General features: G+C 40.6%; 1 long non-coding RNA gene across 1 annotated transcript; it reads left to right on the forward strand.

Moving 5' to 3' along the window:
* The first annotated feature begins 254 nt into the window (after positions 1 to 254).
* LOC122465350 lies at positions 255 to 7,203 on the forward strand. Its single transcript, XR_006290118.1, has 2 exons — positions 255 to 326; positions 6,601 to 7,203. It is a non-coding gene; the product is annotated as an uncharacterized LOC122465350 (long non-coding RNA).
* The last annotated feature ends 11,183 nt before the right edge of the window (positions 7,204 to 18,386 follow it).

Below are 18,386 nucleotides of genomic sequence, written 5' to 3' on the forward strand. Positions count from 1 at the left end.
GATGCAACAAGGTATTCTGTGAAGGCAAAACACCTTGCAAAATCGGCGCCTGAGTGAAGATTAGCAGCCTGAAATGTAGAACATGGCACAGAGCTCCATTAACTAGAGTGCTTTGGGCTTGAAAATGTAAAATAGTTTTGAATTTAGATGTTTTGGTTTTCCCGCCTTTCTAGAGGGCACAGGGCTAGCCGGGTTTCAAAATCGTATTTTACATGCAATTATTTACTGCTGAACCAACTTTTGTTTTCCCTTCAGCTATCTGTATTGAACAACAGGGGAGAACAATTAGACCACAGTTCAAAATAGGTTTCACTCTCACTGTGAAGGTAAGTTACACCATTAAATCAAGAAGCAACTATCCCACATATATTTTAAAAATAAAGGAAAATTAAATAACTTTCTTTAGTTTGCGCATGCTTTTTTATACTAGTGCTTATCTCTTTTTTGACCTAACAATCTGCCAAACATATTTAATTATGCCCTTGCTCCGGAGTTTTATCTGCATATGCTATGGAATGTTCACTGCTCAGACATTCTACATCCTGAAGTGATTGGAGGGATTACTGTTGAGTGATAGACATCAGTTTCTTCCCCCTACTATGAGCATAGCATTTCCATTCCCTGACAGAGGAAGAGGAGTCTATAATATATCATGTTTGTCTCCTCTGTTGGGTTGTATATTTGCTGACATCCATGAGATAATTATCATATTGTATTATTATAGCTGATCAGAGATAGCAAAATTCAGTTCAGGTATAAAAGTATATGAAAACAAGAGTCTTAAATCTTCATACTTTGCCTTATAGGAAAGTATAGCTGTTGTTGGAAACCTCTGGTTCTAAGATGGTGCTTAGATATCACAGTACTAGATTGACTATAAGAAGCTAAATCTCTAGCAATAGAAAGCTAAACATCTGAAAAGGACTTAAGTTTGGAGATTGTAGAAAGAGTCTCTATTTAGTTACAACAAGAAAAGGAGTACTTGTGGCACCTTAGAGACTAACAAATTTATATGAGCGTAAGCTTTTGTGAGTTACAGCTCACTTCATCGGATGTATTCAGTGGAAAATACAGTGGGGAGATTTATATACATAGAGAACATGAAACAATGGGTGTTACCATACACACTGTAACAAGAGTGATCACTTAAGGTGAGCTATTACCGGCGGGGGGGGACACCTTTTGTAGTGATAATCAAGGTGGGCCATTTCCAGCGGTTGACAAGAATGTCTGAGGAACAGTGGGGGCTGCGGGAGTGAAATAAACAAGGGGAAACAACTATTTACAACTATTTCCCCTTGTTTATTTCACTCCCGCACCCCCCACTGTTCCTCAGACGTTCTTGTCAACCGCTGGAAATCACCTTGATTATCACTACAAAAGGTTCCCCCCCCTCCCCACCCGCTCGCTTGCTGGTAATAGCTCACCTTACCATACACACTGTAACAAGAGTGATCAGGTAACACCCATTGTTTCATGTTCTTTGTATATACATCTCCCCACTGTATTTTCCACTGAATGCGTCCGATGAAGTGAGCTGTAACTCAGGAAAGCTTACGCTCAAATAAATTTGTTGGTCTCTAAGGTGCCACAAGTACTCCTTTTCTTTTTGCGAATACAGACTAACACGACTGCTACTCTGAAACCTATTTAGTTATAGTTTGTGTCTCATTTCCTTCCTAATTTGCATTCTCCTTCACGTTCCAACCTCCATCAGTGAAGAGAAAAATAATGTGCCGTTTCCTTTTTTTAAATCATACTTTAAGTTGGGCAGTGAATGGTGGGGCTTTAATTAGGGAGAGATGGGAAGACCAGCCATTCAACTGCTGAATATTGAAAAGGTTAAAGTACTATAGTACACTACTATAATTGATGGATTGTCTCAGATACTCTAAAGATTAGCACACTTGTGGGGGAAAATGTTAACTCTTTGGAAAAAGTCAGAAAATTAACAAAGTTATTCACATTTGGCTGAGATGAGTGTTCTGAAAGATCTGTTTTGCTCTTTCACTTTACATGTGCATGGATACTTAAATACACAGAGCAGACAACAATATACATTAATTATCTTCATAGTGCTTTACAAAAATAATGAATTAATCCACAACTTTGTTAGGTAGTTTAAGTATTTTTCCTGTTTTATAGGTGAGAAATGGAGGCAAAGGGTGAAATCTTAGCCCCATTGATAGCAAAATTCCTTCAGTGGGGCCAGGATTTCATCCACAAAGTTTGTAGTTTATACATGGCTAAAGAGAGAGTCGGTGAATTCCAGTGCCAGAATTTGAACTCAGAACAGAGCCCTACTTTTCTTCACACCATTAGACCCTGTGTCTCACATGGTACACTTGAACCTCAAATACTAAATTTTATATTCGTGGGCCATTCCTCTCTCAAGTGCACAATTATCCATGCCTTTGCCTCTTCGTGATCAGAATGCTGTTACGTGGGTGCATTCAGAATCTGAAACAAGTGCAGAATGCTGTGGAGTTGCTCTTTGTGAGCACAATAACCAGTGTTCTGGGATCTACACTGGATGCCAGTGAGCTTCCAGGGGCAATTCTAGGTGTTGGTTTTAACCTATAATTCTTGAAGATGGCTTAGAAACTGATTACTTGAGACAGCACCTTTCTCCCCATGCCAGACTGCTACAGTTGAGCAGCTGAAATGCTTGAGCTAGAGTCTCATTAATATAAACAAGAGGGAGCTGCTGGGAAGTTGTTCTCTGGGCAGCGGGGAGAGGGGGCAGGCAATCTGCCTCCTCTTCATAGCTCACTCCTCTTTTGGTCTGCCAGCGCCTGCATTTAGATTTCCAGTCCCTCTGAACAGTCCATTTATTTTCTCAGGTTCTTGAGGAGGGGAGCTAAGGTTGGGAGGTAGGGGTTTGTGGATATGAATGGGCAGTCCTTTGTATTGTGTTGGATGGAGTGTATGGTTTTTAAAGTATGAGAGAGGCACCCAAACTACAGGAGAGAGGCTTCTATTTTTCTTTAAACAAAATTGAATAAGTAAATATTATGCCAACCATTTTTAAACTGAACTTTCTGTTGAAATCAATAGGGATGATGCTAAAAAAGCTGATGGCTCAATATAGACCGTGGTTAGGAACTAATCCATGGACCCAGAAGGTATACAAATGACAAATGTAACAAAATACATATCAAAACCAGTAAGACACTAATCTTCTGTGTCCTTCACATTAAAAAATATAGTAGCATGTGCACTTACATTACAGAAACTAGCCCTGTAAACTTATTCTGGTCCCTCTACTTTGCTGGAGGCACAGAGGCCAGAAAGCCACCAGAACTCCCCATCTGAGGATTCTCTTGGTGTGGGAGAGACCCCATTTGGCATATAGATAGTATTGCTGTCTCCTACATCAGCCGTTCCATTGTTTCCCATGTAGGGTCATGTTGGAGGCCTGGCCAGAGTAGTACTGTACTTTGACATTCTTTAGATAGTGGGCAGCCCCTTGGAGGACATAGAGCAGCCCCAAGGCAGCTCTAATCCATGACAAGGTTGGCGTAGCATAGAACAACTTTCAGAATCAGCATGATACGCCTGGCTGTTTTGTGCCCCCATCTCAACTGCCTCCCATGGATGGCACAGCTGAGAATCTAGGTCTTGTACTCCGCATCTTACTAGATTTACTTTCCCAGTGCTTCTGTTTCCCATACCTGTCTACTCCAGGTCTCACAACAGTGACTCTCCTTCCAGAATTTAGCCCCACTATGACAGGTAGAATGGGGAGACCACTTTATAGCTTCTTACATTAGACTCCTATTGTTGGAAATTTCAAACTAGACTTTAAAACACATTTCACTAACTTCCATTTAAGTGAAACAGCTCAACTCCTATAGGGATATTTTTAATACAGCAGTACTAATTAAAAACTTTGTGGTGGTTGAGCAACTGCAATAAACAATAATTAAGCACAGAAAATCTGAATCTGATTAGTGGCATAAGCGCATTACTACATTATCATATTCAACATGATTGATTGACACCCTCTCTCAGCCTGCCCCCTTCCCTGTGCCTTTTGTATGTATCGTTAACCAGACTCTCATGGAAGATGTACTCTGGAAAATCAAACAAACCTTTTAACTTCAAGCAACAAGTAACATTTTAACATCAAACATCTGTTTCTTCATTTTGCCAGCCCTGTGGATGGAGAAGTCACCCCAATAACACAGCACTGAATATACATATGGAAAGGGAGAAATATACATATGGAAAGGGAGAAATAATGTCCAAAAGAAAATGAAAAAGAACAGTGTCTGAAATGCTGTGTTAAAATTTCATTTGACGAAATAAGATTTTGAAATCTCAACATGTCCTTGTAGGAGCAGTACTACAGCAGTCATTTTCTTACAGTGATACTTAGCAATACCATGGAGTCTCCGATAATACTACATGGAAACTGCTGATGAATGTTGACCATTCAACACCTGCTGCCCCCACAGAAGGATACGGGTTGCTAGGTCTGTCCTCAGTCCAGGGAACTCGGCCTGGGTGTTTTACCCCTTTCTGCTATTAGTGCTAGGTCAGCAGCCAGAATCAGTCTGTGCCCCACAAGGAATCTAGTCCTGTGCCCAGGAGAGGAGGGCAGGGTTCCTGCCCCAGAGATATCCCAAGAACAAGGAGAATAGATATATCTACTCTGGTTTGTTAGTACCGAGAAGGCTCATCACACTTTGAGTCACATTGATCCCCAAGATAAACACCCATCATTTGAAATTTAAGCTTGGAAGGTTCAACAAGCACTCTCAGAGTGTAACTTCATGCCATGTGGAGAATGTGTTGCCTATGGACAGGTTGGGCAAGAAATTGGATCTCTTTGTTGCTGGAAGTCTTCTCTGTCTTGCTGTTTTTCTGATGTAACCCGAATCCAGTCTTCATTTGCTCCATATTATTGGGGGGGGGGGTGGTTTGGCGAGTTATGGTTGGCCATTACCCTGGAAGGTAAAGGTGATATCCTGCAATCAGAGGTCTAGACTGTAGCACTGATGTCAGTGCTCTTTTAATTGCTTGGCAGCCACATCACAAATACTCCTGAATGTTGCAGTTTCTTCAAGCAAGAAAATGAGCAGGATAATTTGGCTGAGACTAGTGTCATTGTAGTTCAATAGCCTCATCAAGAGATCTTAGAGTGGTTGCAGGCTGTCCACAAGACTGCAGCATGATGGTATTAGATACAGATTAACCTTCCCCTATCATCTTTCTGCAGCACAGGAAACTCAATAACTTTTTCTCTTTTGCCTCAAGTGTTTCAAGCACAGATATTGCTAATAGGAAAATGTGTCTTTATCAAACCCAAAGCTTTTTAAAAGGCCCTAACTTGTTAAATAGACTTTACTTTTTAAATTTAGCTGCTGTTGATGGGATGTTAAAGGTCGCAGAGAAGTCTAACATATGCTTAAAGCTATCTGCACTGTACAATTGTGTTCATGTGGTACATAAATATTTGAATTTGTATTTAGTTATGCAGCAATGGCCAGGCTTTAGAGAGGTGTGATAATTGAAAGGGGAGGGCAGGAAGAGGGGTAGCTCCCTTTTATGGAGACCCAGCCAGCTACTAACAGGGATTTTGTAGCTGTTCTCTACTTGCTTTACCTGTAAAGCGTTAAAAAAAGCCCATAGGTAAAAGGAAGGGAGAGGGCACCTGATCATAAGAGCCAATGGGAGGGCTAGAACTCTTTAAAATTGGGGGAAAAAAACAACTTTCCCTTTGTCTGTCTCTCTGTTGCTCTCCCAGAGAGGAGACACAGAGCAGCAATGCTGTAAGAAGCTTTAAGTCACGTATGAAAAATCATCAAATCATACCTAGAAACTACTTATTTAAAACCCCATATATGTAAGTAGATCAGGAAATGTCTAGAAAGATGCAATTAGGTTTCTCTTTTTATTTTTGTATGGCTTGTGGACTTCTCTCCCAGTTGCTTTTGTTTTGCTTGTAACCTTTAAGCTGGACCTCAAGAAAACCATTCTTGATACTTAATTATTATATTTGCTCTTTTAAAAATCTATCAATAGCCTATGTTCCAGATGTACTTTTTCTTTTTGTTAATAAAATTTACCATTTTTAAGAACAGGATTGAGTTTTTGAGTCCTAAGAGGTTTGTGCATATGTTTAATTAGGTAGTGACAACAGCTGATTTCCTTTGTTTTCTTTCTCAGCTCTTCCCTGGAGGAGGGGTGGGGTGAAAGGGCTTGAGGGTACCCCACAGGCAGGAATTCCCAAGTGCGCCTTCCTGGGTCCAAAGGGTTTTTTTGCACTTGGGTTGTGGCAGCATCTACCCATCCAAGGTCAGAGAGAAGCTGTAACCTTGGGAGTTTAATACCAGCCTGGAATGGCCAGTATTAATTTTTAGAATTCGGGCCCCCACCTTCTGAACACTAAGTGCCAGAGTGGGGAATCAGGCTTGACAAGGGGGGGGGGGAGAGATTTCTGCAGCCAATAACTCTTCTCCAAAGCTTAAGTAACAGACAGACACCAATTTTTACTTTATTTGCCTGATTCTGGACATAGCATCAGGGATGCAAAGTACCGACAATATTATGCCACTCTTTGCTAAACTTTAGTTAATGTTCTCTAATCTGCAGAGCCCGTGAGAGTAGAGCCGAGAGCAATGGCTGGCTAGCCTTTATCAGAAATCATAAAGAAGAAGATTAATGTGTTTTCCATTGTGAGAGACATTTTTGAACATTTGGCTTGGGAAATACTGTTACTGAAAAAAAAAAAGGAAAATGTATGAAAAATGAGACTAGGTAGTATGGTATTCTGATACAGTAAAATCAAACCACTCAACTTGTCTGCACTCCCACCCCAGACTTTGACAGGGTGTAAGTGAAAAGCAGAATTTGGATCTACAAGTACAATAGTGCTAGAGTACCACACAGTGTAACTAATGTATCCATTTTGACCTCAGTCATACTCAGACAGAAAATTATCTGCTATTAACACACCCACTTTATGTATCCTGCTTCCCAAACAAATTTGGTTTAATGTGAATGTAGGATGGGGTAATTTGACTCTCTGCAATCACAGCAGACAGCTGTGAGTGATACAAGACATGAAAATGAATAATCCCTGCCTTGCTCACGGGGAATAGAGGGTGCTCTGTAGTTGTTATGCTGTGATGTAGACATAACTACCACGTATTAGATACAGCAGCATAAAATAAATCTTTAATTCTAATAGTGTTATCAATTGTTCCTATACACATATCAAATGAAAATGAAACAAAACAGGAGATCTCTCCTCTTCCTCTATTCTGTCACTGTGGTTAATTACACAATATTCCCAGTCATCCAAACTCAAAGCCTGAGTGTTACATTTTACTTCTTTCCTGTTCCACTCATGTCCAGATTGCTAAATCCTGCTGGTTCTACTTCTGTACAATGTCTAAGATGCATACTTTCCCTTCTATCCCTGTAACCACCACTCTGGTTCAAGCCTATGTCATCTCAGCTTCCTCCTTCTTTACGGTTTCACTGTCTCACAATGCACCCTTCAAGTTTATCCAACGTGTCCTTCACCCATCTACCCTTTTTGAATACTTGCACATTAGCTTCCAATTTCTTTACCTAAATTTCCCTTCTAGGTCCTGCCCAGTTCTGTATCTGGCTATTTTCAGCTCTCTTTTCTCCTGCTTGTGACATGCACTCTACCAACCCAACATCCCTTTTTACTCAGCCGGTCCAATAGTTGAAAGCTACTCTACCCCTTTCCTCGCCCTTTCTTTGTTGGGAATAGCCTCCCAGATCTTTTCTGCCGTGCAACTGCACTTTCCCTTAAATCTCCAAAGCCAATTTGCATCTTTGGGTATTGATGCTGTCTTGACTGCTCCTGCTAGGGCTGAGGCTGACATAAGGCATCTCTACCTGGCTGCCTGCATCTGAGTCAGCTGCTCTGAGGATCCAGTGTCGCCTCTAGATGGAGACAAATTAGTTCAATAGCATGAGATTCAGCCTTGTATAGGAAGATAATCATGGAACTGAGGGCAAGGGACACCTTGAGAATAGTCCATTTGGAAATTTTTTTTTCTAATGTGGCAACTGTGAATCTGCGGCAACAGATGGGCTTTACCTATACTGCAATGAGTAGATGTGCCAGATCAACCCATTTTCAATTTTAATTAAGCTACATTTGGGAGTGTTCCTAAAATCATCTCTTCATCCCTCCTGAAAATCCTAAATCCAGCCCTATCCATTGTGAAACCATCAGAATGGACAGGAATTGGTTATATTTGTGGGTCAGGAGTCGTTGAAAACAGTTTTTTCGTATCCATCTAAAATAGCTAGAGAATTGCTCTAGGCCAAGTTCATTCTCTTCCCTCTCATCACCATCCTTTCTTGGAATCAGAAATGTACAGCTGTAAGGGACCTTGAGAAGTCATCAAGTTCAGATCCTTGCACTGTGGCAGTACAAAGTAAACCTAGATAATTCCTGACGAGGCGTTTGTCCAACGTGTCTTTAAAACCTCCAGTGATGAGGATTCCACAACCTCCCTTGGAAACCTATTCAGTTAATCACAGTCCTCTTTATAACAGCACTCTGCATATTTGAAGACTATGATCAGGTTCCCCCCTCCCCCCACATCAGTTTTCTCAAGACTAAACGTGCCCAGATTTATAACCTTTCCTTGTTGGTCAGGTTCTGTTGCTCTCTACTGGACTTTCTCTAATTTGTCCACATTTTTCCTAAAGTGCTGTACTCAGATCTGGACACAGTACTCCAGCTGAGGTCCTACTAGTGCTGAGTGGTGTGTGGAGTGTGACCATTACCTCCCATATATGTCGTGAGCCTGACGTAGGGAAATCGGTGGGGTGATGGTAGGGGCAGGGCAGCAAAGAGTTTTGGGCTCAGGCCTGTACTCAGGCTGGGCCGCAAACAGTCAGTTAGCCCAGGCCCTTTATCAGGGTGGGGCAGTAGAGAGTCAGAGGGCTTAGGCCTGCACCCAGGCTGAGCTGCAAACAGTTGATTAGCCTAGGCTAGCCCAGGCTCTGGTTCAGAGCAGGGTGGGAAACAAAGTCACTTAACTCAGGCTTTCCTTCAGCTAGCCTGAGGGAGCGGGAGACTGCCACCCACCACTTGAGGGGATGCAGGCCTTCCCACTCCAGTGCGTCCTGGCCTAGGGCCCTAAGGGTGGCGGAGGCATCTGCCACCGCGTCAGCAGGGATCCAAGCTGCAACACGCTGACTCACCCTCTGCCAGCATTGCAGCCAGACAGGGGTCTACTTCTCCTGGGCCACTTCCACTCTCCCCCTCCTGCTGGTCCAGTTTGGTACCTGCTGGTCCAGTTTGGTAAAGTGATCGGCGGGATCTTCAGTTGCCAGCAGAAGCTCTGCCAGGGTTGGGCCAGCCAGCGGTCCAGGCCAGCCGTCTGTCCCCTGCAGGGTTGGGTCGTCCCGGGGTCTGGGTGGCCTAGGCTAGTCGTCTTTTTCCTGTGGGGCCAGCTCATCCAGGGGTCCAGATGGTCCAGGCCAGTCATCTGCACTCTGAGGGTCTGCTGCCACCTCCCAGCGCGAGTGCTCAGAGGACACATCTGTCCCCTACAGTGGCTAGGCCCCTACTGAGCTTCCGGGTCCCGCCTTTATACGTCTGGTCCTGCCCCTTAGCTTCTGGGGGGTGGAGCTAAATTGTAGGGCTCCGCCCATGAGGGGGTGGAGCCACCCTCTTCCTCTGTGTCTGAGGAGGACCAGTCCACCTCACTACAGTATGTTACATGTGATACTCCCATTAAACATCCCAGAATGATATTAATCTTTTTTGCAGCTGCATCACATTGTTGACTCATATTCAGTGTGTGTTCTGCTAATAGCCCTCAGATCTTTCTCCACAGTACTTTTGTACTTGTGCATTTGATTTTTCTTTCCAAAGTGAAGTACTGTACTTTGCACTTTTCTTTGTCCAATTTCAGCTTGTTGATTTCATACCAATTCTCCAATTTGTCAAGGTCATTTTGAATTTGAATCCTGTCCTCCAAAGTGCCTTCCAGCCCTTCCGAGCTTGGTGTCATCTGCAAATTTTATAAATATACTTTTCATGCCATTATCCAAGTCATTACTTAAAGTATTGAATAGTGCCAGACCCAGGACTGACCCTCTGTGGCACCCCGCTAGATACACCTTCCCAGTTTAACAACTAATCACTGGTAACTACTCTTTAAGTATGGTCTTTCAACCACCTTATAGTAATTTCATCTAGACCACATTTCTCTAGTTGTGAGAATGTCATGTGGGACTGTGTCAAAAGCTTTACTAAAAATCAAGACCTATCACGTCTGTGGCATCCCCCTATTCACTAGGCCAGTAACTCTGTCAAAGAAGAAAATTAGGTTGGCTTGTCATGATTTGTTCTTGACAAATCCATGCTGGCTATTCCTTATAATCCTGTTATCTTCTAGGTGGTTACGAATTGATTGTTTAATAATTGGTCCCAGTATCTTTTCAACTATCAAAGTTAAGCTGACTGGTCTATAATTCCCTGGGTCCTCTTAGTTCCTCTTTTTAAAGATACATGTTATGTTTGCCCTTCTCAAGTCCTCTGGCACCTCACCTGTCCTCCGGGAGTTCTCAAAGATAATTGCTAACATTTCTGAGATTGCTTCAGCTTGTTCCTTAAGTACTGTAGGATGAATTTCATCAGTCCTGCTGACTTGAATATATCTAATTTATCTAAATATTATTTAACCTGCTCTTTTCCTATTTTGGCTTGCATTCTATTTCACTGGTTGTTAATATTAATTGTGTTGAGCAGCCAGTCACAATTAATCTTTTTATTGAACACTGAAGCAAAATAGGCATTAAACATCTCAGATTTCTTGATGTCATCTGTTCATAGCTCTCCTTCCCCAATAAGTAGAGGACCTACACTTTCTCTTGCTCCTAATGTATTTAAAACACTCTTCTTATTGCCTTTTATGTCTTTTTCCTGGATGCTTGGGCTATTCTTTTGTGTTTCTCTTTAGCAATTTGACCAAGTTTCCACTTTTTGTAGGATTCCTTTTGGATTTTTAGGTCATTAAAGCAATCCTGATGGAGACCTATTGGCCTCTTACTATCTTCCCTTCTCATTGGGATAGGTTGTATTTGTGCCTTTAATACTGTCTCATTGAGAAAATGCTACCACTGCTGAACTTTAGATTTTTTTCCCCCATGGGACCTTACCAGTTCTGAGTTTATTAAAGTCTGTATTTTTGAAGTCCATTGTCCTTTTTCTGCTGCTCCTTAGAATCATTGCATCTATCATTTCATGATAACTTTTAGCCAAATTGCCTTCCGTCTTCAGATTTGTTACTAATTCCTCCCTTCTGGTCTACTTCCTGTACTTTCTGGAACCAAAAGTTGTCCCTAATACATTTGAAGAACTTATTGGAAATTTTGTTTTTTGACATATTCTCCAACAGATGTCTGGGTAGTTAAAGTCCTTCATTACTACTAGGTCTTGTGTTTTGGATATTTCTGAAATACGTCATCTACCTCCTCTTCCTGATTTGGTGGTCTATAATAGACCTCCTACCATGATGTCACTCCTATATTTTTACCCAGAGGTGGTTAGCCAGAGACTGTCAACTGGTCTGCCTCCCTCCTCCTCCTCCTGGACCTGAGAACAAATGTATATATTCTTGATGTATAATGCAACACCTCCTTCCTTTTTACTCTGCCTGTCCTTCCTGAACTAGTTATACCCCTCTCTATATATTGTCATAATTTAGCGTATGCACTAATGTTTCCAGTTCTTCCTGGTTATTCCTCATACTCAAGGCTTTGGAGTTGTACTCTGGCTCTGCTCCAGCTCCAGGCAAAAACCTTCAGCTCCGCTGCTCCAGCTCCGGGCTCTGCTCCAAAGCCCTGCTCATACTCCTTGCTCTAGTTCATACTCATGGAAAACAGTGCACAAAAATACAATTTTGTGACTCAACACATTCTGGATTTTCTTTCTCCCTGAATCTCTCAAGCTTTGCCTTAACCACACCAGAAATATTTTAAGAAAAAAAAATCACATTTAGAACAAGATCATGATGCATTGTTCTCATTCGCAGAGCAGTTTGAACTGAGTCTCCATGGTATACATTTGAGCAGAATTTGTGAGACTTGCCCTTCATCATGAACCTAATACATTAATAAGTTAGCTTAAGAGTTTGCAGGGACTTGTGTGCTAGCATAGGATTTCTTGTTAAACAACACACTGCAGCTCTCATTTGAGCTACAAAGTAACAAGCATGGAGCATTTTCATGGCTCCTGATGGTTTTAGTCAAGCTGTTTTTTGGCACAGGGGGATGGGGGAGGGGAATCAACAGACAAGAGATAGTAGCCAATGTGACAAAGAGCTCAATATTCAGGCCAATATTTTTAAATCTGGGTGCCTAAAATTAGGCACCTAAATCCATATTTAGACAATTATATAAATGGCTTTATATTCAATGGTGCTGAGCACTCCCGTGTCCCAGTGGCTTCAAGGGCCAGCATCTCCAGTGTGTTTTTGAGTGACACCTAAGCTAGTGTATGTGATTTACACATAGGCCCACACTGGGAGTGATGATGCTGCTCCAGCATGTCGAGCTGACTGTATTGGTCTGTATGGGGGAGAGGGGAGGGTAGGAGAGGGGAGGGGAGGGGAGGGAAGGGAAAAGGCTGTGTCTCTTCCTAGGTTAGTTTGCACCATGGGGGTAGTAAGAGTAGTCTCTTCAGGTACTATGATTGTGACTTATCTCTACTCCTTTGTGCCCTCTTCCCTGCTTCGCCCCTCCAGTCCCTCCACACGTGTATCTGCGCAGAGACAAAGCATCATCACACCCTATACGCGGCAGACTTTTGTCTCTCTCATACTGACAGGATTGCAGTAGCTGCTTGGCTGCAGGGTGGGAGGAAGTAGGATATAGGCACAAAGCAACAGTCAACCTCAGATTAATTTTGCTTTTTCACAAGACAAACAAATGGCACATCTAGTTGTGTCTGACACATTCCAAGCACCACAGATTCTCTCCCTCCAGGGGATCTCAGATTAATGAGATGGAAACTGCCATCAGCAGATTCTTTGCTATCAAAAGGCTCCAAACTTACACAGACTACCCAAATACTCATCTGAATCATCCCTTATTTTCAAACTTAATTTATTGTTAACATTGGAACCTTAGTTCAGTTTTTATTTTGTTGTTTAAAATATTTTCTCTGCCCTCTACAATAATCTTTTAAAAAGACAAATAGTAAAAATGGCTGCCTAATGGATACGGCAGTCTCTGTATTAATTTGCAGACAGAAAATCAAAATTGCTTGTGGGCTGCAGATTTTCACAGTATTTATGCATGGCAGAGGTCACCTCTAACATTAAGGGGCTGAATCTGATCTCACCTCCACCAGTTAGACCCTGGGTAACTTCATTGATTCAGCAGTCATTCTGATTTAACTCTGGTGTAAGTGACATCAGATTTTGCCCCATAGTTTGTATTTAAGTGTAACTAGTAGCCACAAAATCTCTCAACTGTGCATTATAGATAAAATATCATAATGAAAAGCGGCTGGCAATGCCATAGGAAACTGCATCCAACAATCTGACACACTGTTTCTAGGAATGGAGAGAGGCCAGGTCACTAGAAAGATGAGTTACAGGGGAGAGAAGAACTAGGTTGAGCTTTTGATGCAACAGTGCTTTAGATGAACCAGAATTTTGTAAAAGACAAGGTAACGAAGCCCAAAACAGATTGCTTCAGAGAACCTGGCACACACAGATTTGAAGAAACCTAGGTAGAAATCTATCAAAGTACTTATTTGGCTCTCATCACCACAGAATATGAGCACTTTGGGGCAGGGAATTCAGGAAGAGATGCAATGGCTCTTACTCTTGCACAGGGAGTCAACTATCTGTATACCCCTCTAGAAGTTTCAGAATGCTGCTTCTTGGAAGTCTGTTGGTTGAGGGGGATGGTGGGTACTTTTTTTGCCACCACTTTGGGATGGGTAGGAACCCAGAAGGCATTAAGAGGTGAGCACAGGATCTACAGCTGCAACTGTCCCTTGTGTGAGGTGAATAAGATGGGAGATTCCCTGCATCTGTTCCTGTGTTCCTATGCACAGCCTGGTCTTATGGGTTAATCTATTTTCTTATTTACACTTGCACACATAAAACCTTCCCATCTTGCTTTAAAAATACATATGTTCTAGAAAAGAACTTGGTTTGTCTATCAGCATGCTCACACCAGCCTGAAATATGAAATACCTGTGAGGTGAAAAATTCTTAGTTAGGAAGGAAATGAGAAAACCAAGTGTAGCAGTAGCTACTAGAGAGATAATTCTGTCAGAGGGCATAAACTTTTGTAACTACTTTACAGTTAATTGGCCTTGGCTCAAGAAATTTGCTCGATGCTGGCACCAAGGTTCTTGTCATCTACAAATAAGTCTCTCAATTATTGAACCTAATGAAGTATTGTGAACTCTGGTTCAATATTTTAAGAATGCTAAGTTACTGATCCTTTGAATCTGCCTGAATGTTTATAGTCAAGTCCTTTGCTATTTGTACTAACTTTTCCATTAGCCCATTTGAGGGTGCACAGTAAGGCCTTGATGTGGTGCACTTGAACTAATGTCAAAGAGAATTGCTAAAATAAGTCACTCCTGAATTATTGGCCATTATCTGTTATTAGCTCCTCTAGAATCACAAGCAAGCAAATTGTGATTTACCGTGTGTTATTACAGTGCTATCAATGCAACAGCTTGGTTTAAAAAAAAGAAAAATAAAAGCAATAGTCTACGATAAAAGGTAATCTTTCCCATTTAATTTAAATAGACTCATGCCCACTTTTTGAAACAAAGGTTTCAGGAATCTCATATAGTTTCAGTGATTTGTTTGCACTCTGTTTCCTGTATTTACTGATGACTTCACACTTGGATACCTTTCTTTCATTGGTAGCAGCCAGAAGAGGACATCTTCTATTTTTACACTTCTCAGTATCCAAATAGGCACAATGGGTTGTGCTTAGCATTTCTGACCTCTTATCATGCAATGTTATGATACATTTTGCTTTGTCTAGAATCCCATCGTATGTGGCAATTTCATCTCTATAATCTCTATGACTGTTTATGCTTGTAAGTGCTTGGACTTTTCCTGTCAGCCCTCCATCTAGAATCACTCTCTCAAGAGCCAACCCTGCTGGATCATTTTTTCTCTCTCATTTCAGCTAGTCAAATTTTGTTTGAGAAGCAGGTAGTACCTAGGACAGATTTATTTAAAATTCCTCTTCCCACATCTCCTTGCTTTCATTAAGAGAGCTGTCTCTCACCAACATGCCAACGTGTCACATCCGTAATACATCTAGCATATTCCCTATCAAGTACAGACAGTATTCATATGATCAAATTCTGACCTACCTATGAAAATGATTGTATATAATTCCAATCTATTTACTTTATTTATCTCTAATTATTTCTACTATACCCCTCACCATGGTAGCTGGCTGCCTATAATATGGAGTGGCACCGGGTCTAAATCTGTGAGAATTTAATTAATAGATTTTTATAATAAGGCAGCATTTTCCTAGGCCAAATTGTCAAACATGAACTTTCCATTTGCTTAGTTAATATTCACTGGCATGGTATGGCAACATGGCCATGCGAAGAAAACAGCTGGGTTTATATCTATATCTATATATATATAAAAATAATACACTGGCTTAGAATGTATGATCATGTTTCCCTCTTGTGCTAGTTCCTGTGACTAGCACAGTTTATAACTTGCAGATAAAGACATTTTTCTTTATCTGAGATGATAGAGATCTCAGTACTGAAGATTCAGAGTTTGATTTTTTTTCCCCCCCTCAACTCCCACCTGTCATCTGTTGTGTGTACATACATCTATGGTTTGGTACATATTATCTAACATACACAAAGTCTTTCTAAAAGGCTTGATCTATTTCCTACTGAATTTTCAACCAAAACCAGACCAACAGCATCCAATACATAGGGACCCAAATTTGAACACTGGATCTGGTTGGGGGAAGTTCAGCTTCTGATCAAGATCCAAAAGCACAAGTCTTTGGCCCATTTCTAGTCATAAGTAATGCCCATATAATTAAATTCTTATTTGTATATTAACATTCTGAAGATGTTTAGGTATGTAACTAGAACATTTAAGAAAGTTATAACCAGTTAATTGTTAATTGATACAGTTTTTGTGCTGCAATGTAGATATTTTCTTACATGTTAATTACAAACCTAAACAATTCATGCAAATTTAATATACTGTGATGCAATTTTGAATCTGTCAAGTGTATGTAATTGAGTTACCTGAATGCAGCTAAGTTATAGTTACACACTCTGGATTTCATATTATTGGGAGAAAAAATGATCCAGCCTCTGTCAGCTGATGTGAGTCAGCGCTAGTCATAATTTCCCAGGGAAACTAAGAGGTACATGCTGGTATAGACTGTTAGTTTATATTCAAGTTTCCTGAAAGCACTTTATTCGTATTTTTTTTGAACAGTGAAATTTTTTTCCAGTCTCAAGGTTCTGAAAAGAAAATCAAAGCCTTTATTTCTCAGTCAGAATTTCAGCACTATGTATTTTTGCCTCCTAAATTATTTTCCAATTGATCTTTCCCAGCTATGACTAGATTGGGCAGCTTGAATTTAGGATTTATTCTTCCATAGTGGCTTGTGCCTCCCCATGATTAACCCTGGAGTAACTCATTGTGCTGCAGACACATTTATTGTCAGATCCTGAGCATTTTACTCGGGGCTCATCCCAGCAAGGTGCTTCACAGAGTTTACAGTAGTACAGCTAGAGTTGGTCAGGAACCAGAATTTCTATATTGTGGGAAACGCCATCGTTTCAAAATGAACAACACCATTATGTCTATTTCCATTCTGAAATGCATCTTACTTTGTTGATGTTATGAACCTACTATATACTGTTCCACAGGTGTAATGAAATACATATTTCAGGTTTGGTGCTCTGTTTATTGAAGAGTATTCTATTAAATATACAGTCGCTGGAAAAGACATCATTATTGCCCTTTTCCCACTTAAAAGATCCATCCATGATGCCTTTTCTTTGTAGATTCAAGCAGAGACAGTTCAAAGCAACTCCCTTCCTAAGCTTCCAAAATGGTTTGTAATAGTCCCAACAAAGCACTCTGCTTTCAATTGTAAAACTAATTAGATGAATTTAAACATCTATTTTTATAAAATTGAACAGAAGAATGCAGGAAGCCAAAGAAAAATACACACAAATACCTAACATACTAGATAAAGGTTTTGTGCTCTACTTAATTTCATTTTCTTTTGTCTATGGTGGGTTTTTTTAAAAGAAAGTTTTTGGGCTGTGGTAATTTCCATTAAGGAATCAGACTATAAAAGCCTAGAGTTTGATCTAGTACCTACTTTACTTTTGCATTGATTACCATAACTTTATCTGAAATCGTTTCACCCAGGAGAATACAAGTAGGTTTAAAAAAAAAAACAGTAAGGTGAATGTTAAAGTGAAATCTACCCACAGATCCATTCAGCCGAAGCGTATGCTATTAATAGGTCTTTTTCATCTCTAAGTATGATATTGTTCCTAATTCAGTATGAGACAATATTTCAGACCTCATGGAAATCAGACTGAACATTCAAATATCTTCCTGGGTTTCATCCTTTTTTTGTAGATACATCAACCTGACAATTTTACAGCCACATAAGGATAATAATTGGGCTAATGTTACTGCACCAACAGTGCAAGCTTTCCTACACTGTTCCACTGATGTATCTTAACCCTAAACTGAAGGGACCAAATGCAGGTGTAAAGGATATTCTAATCTCCATGTCTGCTAAAAGATGCCAGTAAGGCTGAGCATTTCAGAGCAGTGCTTCTGAACATTAATTTGAATTCTGAATTTGTTGGCTTTGACCATTCTTTTTTCACTGGCAATTCACAAACACTGATGGAATGATATTTTTTGCATGAATATCAGAAAAGTGGGTATTCTTACTATCATAAGCAGACAAAGGCAGGTATGTGATAACAAGGGCATTTTTATTCTCCAGTCATTTGCTTTTCATATTCTGTTTAAAATCATCCAGTTTCAATCACCCAGTCAAGAAGCAGAAGTAGAACTATGTAACTTAAATGAGCAATCATGTACCGCAAACAGTAGATTAAGCTATCCATTTCATCCGATGGGACAGATCATATTCAGTGCTGAGGGTTCAATTTTTTTTATTGATAACATGTCAGAGGACAGCTCTATCAGTTTATTAATCAAAGATAGATCAGCACAATATGGAAAGGTAAATACATTACCAAATCCAGACAACTGTCTTGTGGCAGTTTCAATCTGTTCCAAAGTATGATCTCAGTTCTGCTCATATTTCTACCCCCTTGTTTACAACAGATAGAAAATCCCCCAAAT

This window comes from Chelonia mydas, chromosome 4 (assembly GCF_015237465.2).
Source record: "Chelonia mydas isolate rCheMyd1 chromosome 4, rCheMyd1.pri.v2, whole genome shotgun sequence".
In the NCBI taxonomy this organism is placed as follows: Eukaryota; Metazoa; Chordata; order Testudines; family Cheloniidae; genus Chelonia; species Chelonia mydas.